This window comes from Aquarana catesbeiana, linkage group LG03 (genome assembly GCF_042186555.1).
Source record: "Aquarana catesbeiana isolate 2022-GZ linkage group LG03, ASM4218655v1, whole genome shotgun sequence".
NCBI classification, from domain to species: Eukaryota; Metazoa; Chordata; class Amphibia; order Anura; family Ranidae; genus Aquarana; species Aquarana catesbeiana.
In genome coordinates this window covers 688856559-688862558 of record NC_133326.1, presented here as the reverse complement: position 1 = coordinate 688862558, position 6000 = coordinate 688856559, and positions in this window count along the sequence as shown.

Sequence of the window (6000 nt, the reverse complement as noted above, 5' to 3'; positions counted from 1 at the left end):
TATCACTAATGTTGTTTGAAGTTCTAACTTCACAGATTTTGCAGAGACTTTGCAGTACGTCTATGTAGGGTAAATCTTTTTATTTAATTCTGTCTATTTGAAAAGCTACTGTCTAAGAACAGGCATATGAAGCTGGACACTGCCATGGAGTACATGTAGCAATGCTAAAAATGTAAAAAACATGCATAATTGTTAGCTCTGTCTAAGAGCTGAAGTGAAATAGAAGGGATGATTAACTCAGCCTAATGATTGGCTCTTGTAAATCTACTGACCAGTGGCAAAGGATATGTACTGTCGTTCCTTATCTCTGGTTGTGAACCTGCAACGTTTTCAGCCAAAGGTTTTCCATTCACAGACTTCATGAATCCCAGGGACTGACCATGAACCTATGCCAGCAGCAAACCATAACCTCATCCCATCTAGTGCCGGTGATCTTCTGGACTGAATAATGCCCAGTGTCCCTTAGTGGGCTGTCCACCTTTTTTTTCTACACTTTGTTTTTCACACCTTTAAGGTTATCAAGGTACCTAACAGAGCTTGGATTTCTTTATTTTTATACTGTATATAAAGGGATTGACTAAAGGTGTTACCACTGTGTACATAATTGATATCATCTTTTTAAAATTCTGTGAGGTAGCAGGAACCAGAAAGATCATATTCAGGCTTCCGTAAAACATACTTACTACTGAGAGGTGAGAACTGCGGGTGGACAATGCCTTCTTCCTCCCAATACAAGATGACATGTCAAAGATGGCTAATAAAACACAAGTATAGCTCACTAAGACCAAAATAAATGGTATGACCATAATGGGAAATGAGAGGACGTTTGGTTTTATCTGCATAGCCCAAATATCTGAGCAAGCAAAGTCTACAAATGGAGAAAGACCACAGAAGTAATGATCAATGTGGTAAGGCCCCCAGAATTTAAGCTGAGTAAGAAGGCTCATTGTGATCAATGTTGTTGAAAAGCCAAACATCCAGCAAAAGGTAACCAGAACATACTGAAGATTTTGGTTCATTATTTTGTTACAGAGCAAAGGCTTACAAATGGCCATGTACCGGTCATAGGACATTGCTGCAAGAAGATAGCTTTCCGTACTAGCTGAGGCACAATAAAGATGACTCTGAGCGAGACAACCAGGAATAGATATGAAGGCTCCCTTCAGCCATATGATCCTCAACATATTGGGGACAATGAGGGTCACTACTAACATTTCTGAAAATAAAAATTGTTTGAGAAAAAAGTACATGGGGGGAGCCAAAGTTTGATTTGGTTGAGAGCTATATGATAGTTAAAGTATCAATAACGTTTGTTGCAGTATAAGCTGCAAGTATGAAAGTGAAGATAACAATCTTGAATCTGCCCATGTCTGGAAAACCCAGAAGAAAAAAATATGCTATTTCTGTCCCATTTTGTTCTCTCGTCATTGACTTTATGTGATCACAGAAACAAAAAAATCATATTTTAGAAATGAAAAAATATCACTTTGTATGATATTGTGTCATTAAAAATGTTGCAAGAGTACAAATGTGAAACTATTGACAAGGCATGATAAACTCAATGGATTAGAGGGCTAAAGTGAGAGGGATTCATCTGAAAGAGTGCTGCATTATGTCTACTGAGTATAATGTAATAAAAATGGAAATTGAAGTGCCACACCACTGCTATAAAGTCCAGATACAATTTTGTTCCAATGAAATTCAGAAGGACAATCCAAAGAGTATATGGAGATATATGGGGGAAAATGTCTCTGCGTCTTATGGAGCCATGTATGCTAGGCACCGCCCCCCCCTTCCCCCCAAGAGGATGTAATGACATGAGGTCAGTCTGCATTTATGTGCAATGGTCATGGCAATGGTCAGGCTAAATTTATGTGCAATGGTCATGGCAATGGTCAGGCTGCATTTATGTGCAATGGTCATGGCAATGGTCAGGCTGCATTTATGTGCAATGGTCATGGCAATGGTCAGGCAGCATTTCATGGGCACTGGTAAATATTTTAGGACACCATTTGGTTCAAAATATTTTTTTTCTTGTTTTCCTCCTCTAAAACCTAAGACCTCTTATGGTCAGGTGCGTCTTATGGAGCGAAAAATACGGTACTTTTATTTAATTTCAACTAGCTACTGTTGCTGGCATGCACTCCTTGCACCTGAACTTTTTCCATTGTAAATTGAATGGTTTGTTTTACAAGGTGAGGGTTTACATATACTTTAAGGACGGCTTTATGTGTTTGTGGTTCTGCAATGTATCATCATTAACCATTTTGATTGGTAACCCAACATATGTCTGTTGTTGCGCACCAGAGGGGGAACCATCTGTTTGTTGCGGTGGTGTTCATGAAAATATAAAAGGCTCTTCTACATGTCTATTTTTCATGTTAAAAAAGGAAGTGAAGGTCAACTTGCTGGATATGTTTTTAGAAAGTTTATAAAGCAAGTGTTACCTGATAACAGAGGCAACATTTTTTAGTTGACATTTGAAACATCTGCCAATGTTCTAATGACTTACTGTAACATTTTATACCTATAACTACAATTAATACTTCTACTCACCTGTGCCTAATTCTGGCAGATCCACACGGTGTGACTTATTTTTTGCGATATGGGGCTGCAGGCGGGGGACCCGCGGGCACGAGAGACAGAATGGGGATCTGTGTGTGTAAACACACAAATCCCGGTTCTGTTAGGAGTGGAGAGATATATTGTGTGTCCCTATTAGGAACAGCGATATGTCTCCTCCTCTAAAACACACACAAGTGGGAACACATTTAACCCCTTGATCGCCCCCTAGTGTTAACCTCCATTTTTAGCTCTGATCGCTGTATAAATGTCACTGGTCCCAAAAAAGTGGAAGAAAAAACTAAAGTAGATAAGGCGCTGTTCTTATTGTTTGGAGGGGCTAATTAGAATCACTGACATTACCAATTAGTGGAATGAGTTGGGTTAACAATAGGGAGAGAAAGGTAGATTACAGTTAGTGCTACTCTACTAAGTGCCTGCTAATATATACTGCTAGTTAAACCCCTCTTTAGGGTAAGCAAAGGTGCCTGCTTAAACAACTTAATCTCCCAATTTGAACAAAAAATAAATAATTAATTGTGAAAATGAAAATAAAAATAAAAATAAAAATTAAAAATAAACTTAAACAGGTATGGTGATACTAATAAATTAATTAGACATCAAAGTGTATATAATACAAATCCAAAATAGTGGTATCTATACGTATTTAGATACTATGTGTACTGTGAACACAATCTACCATGCCCTATTTATCAACATAAATAAAATGGAAGTATTTAATGAATGATAAAAATTCACCTGTATGTAAACTTTCAGACTGCGAATATGGCTATCCTAACATAATAGTGCAATTTGGATAAATTCAATAAAGTGCTATGTGCTACTAAAAAACGACTGTACTGATATTAATGAAACCAATAATCCAAAATTATTTGAAATCAATAAAGTGCTCTTGTGCCAGTGAAAAGTCCACATTTGATTTGATTCATTATCCCCTGAGTGATCACACCTTATTCGTGCTCCTATTATGGCTGCACTCACCAGATACTTCACCCCCTCCTGGGGTCTGAGGCATCCACAGCATATGCCACTGTGTAGCAATTTAGGGTATATCTCGTCCTTCTTGTTGGTTACGGAACGATCCCATCATATACCAATCATCATAAAAAGAGAGAGGGAGCCCAATAGTGTAATACTGTAGCAAACAGTTTATTGCACAAATAGTGGAAAGGTACTCACATTTAATTGGAAAAAAACAAGCATATGTTGCTGACACCAGCGCCTGTGACCGGAAATGATGCAAGGACGTATGCTGACTCCGCCCTACACGTTTCGCCACTCTGAGTCATCTGGAGCATGCATAGTGCCTGCCTCATTCCCTATTTATAATGCTCTGTAATTTGCATGTCTCTATGATAATTACGGCCACCATTTTATCTAATTAGCCCTCCAAACAATAAGAACAGCGCCATATCTACTTTAGTTTCTTCTTTCATTTCTCATTTACTCCACCTAGTGGTAGTAATTTGGTAGAGGCAGCAGTTCCATTAATCAGTTCCAACCCTTGAGCTGGTACTTACTTCTTTGTGCGGATACAACTCTTTTTCTTTCTGGTCCCAAAAAAGTGTCCAATCTGTCCGCCGCAATGTCGCAGTCCCCCCCAAAAAAAATATTTGCTGATCGCCGCCATTACTAGTAAAAAAAAACTAAAATAATAAAAATGCCATAGATCTAACCCCTATTTTGTAATTTATGATTATTCCATACTTTTCCCCTCCCTATACACAAATGTGTCCTTTTGTATTAATCATGCATATTTTATACAAAAATATTCATTTTTTTGAAGGGCATGTGTATATAATATTTTAATTTTATTGATTAATTTATTGGTATACGGTTTGTGTATGCATATCTCGCTATTTATATAGACACATTGTACAAATTACTTCCAATGTAGAGTTCTCTATATTTATGTATGGAGAGAAATTCTCTCTCTCCCCACCAGATGGCAGCACTCACAAGGCACATAAAAGGCTGTTTTCAGCCAAAATCCCATTGGCTTGAGAAGGGGGGTGTCTATGACGAAGTCTGAAGTGACGAAACGCGTCTGTACGTGGCTACACAGCAACGCTGAGATGGTAACTCCATGTGTACAATGGAAGCTATGAGTAGATTGCAACACCTGGCATGTTTGGAACAAGGCGATTTTGAATCTTTTTGAATCTTTTATGATGTAAGTGTATTACTTTTAATACTTATTACTTTAAGGTGTTTTTACACTATTGGAGGCTCTGTCTTCTCCGCAGGATGTGGAAACCTTGCAAAAAGATCTGAACAAATTAATGGGGTGGGCCACTACATGGCAAATGAGGTTCAATGTAGAAAAATGTAAAATAATGCATTTGGGTGGTAAAAATATGAATGCAATCTATACACTGGGGGGAAAACCTCTGGGGGAATCTAGGATGGAAAAGGGCCTGGGGGCTCAGCAATGGCAGCAATAATACCAAGCTGCTGCTAACAAAGCAAACAGAATATTGGCATGCATTAAAAAGGGGATCAGCAAGGGCGTGGCCTGGGCGAGACCCGAGATGGCCGCATAAACGGAGCTCTCCCGCAGACCGAGAAATAATCTGCCTTTTCTCGGGACCCGGAGCCAGTAATACTGAGATGGGGAAGCCCAACAGGAGTGCCTCCACCCCCCCGCACGGGGACCCAAACGGACACGCAGCTCAGCCACAACATCCCGGATATCTTCCGGACCCGGGGCTCAGGCAAGTCCGCAGCTTCACAGGCCTCACAGGCCTCACAGGCCTCTGCACCACACTCACCGAGTAGCGGCTCTGACATGCAGGCAGACAAGGAGGACACAGGCACCGAGAGATCTTTCCTCCCTGTGAGCCTCCCTGACCTACAAGCTGTAGCACTGGATATTAAAAGTTCCCTAGCAGAAGCTATATCAGACCTAAAAGCTGATGTGCAAGCAATAGCTCACCGCCTAGATACTGTGGAACAAACATCACAGTTATACACAGCAGCCATTAAACAAGTGCAGCACACATATGATGCTCAACTACCACATCTTCTAGAACTCCATCGCCACGTAGAGGATCTTGATAACTGCGGTCGCAGGCATAATGTACGTGTGAGAGGGGTCCCAGAGGTGATCGAACCAGCAGCCATACCGCAGGCTATATGCTCCATTTTCAATGATCTCCTGGGACGCCCAGCAGACTCCCCTATTGAAATGGAGAGAGCCCACCGTGCACTGCGACCCCCACCCAGAGACTCTGAACCCCCGAGAGACGTCATATGTTGTATTGTGAACTTTCCACTTAAAGAGGAAATTCTCAGAAAAGCAAGAGAAAGAGGGCGTATTCTGTACAACGGCGCTAAAATCAAACTTTTTCAAGATCTGTCCCAAATTACATTGCAAAACAGGCGAGCATTGCGCCCGCTTCTGGAAGCTCTCCGCTC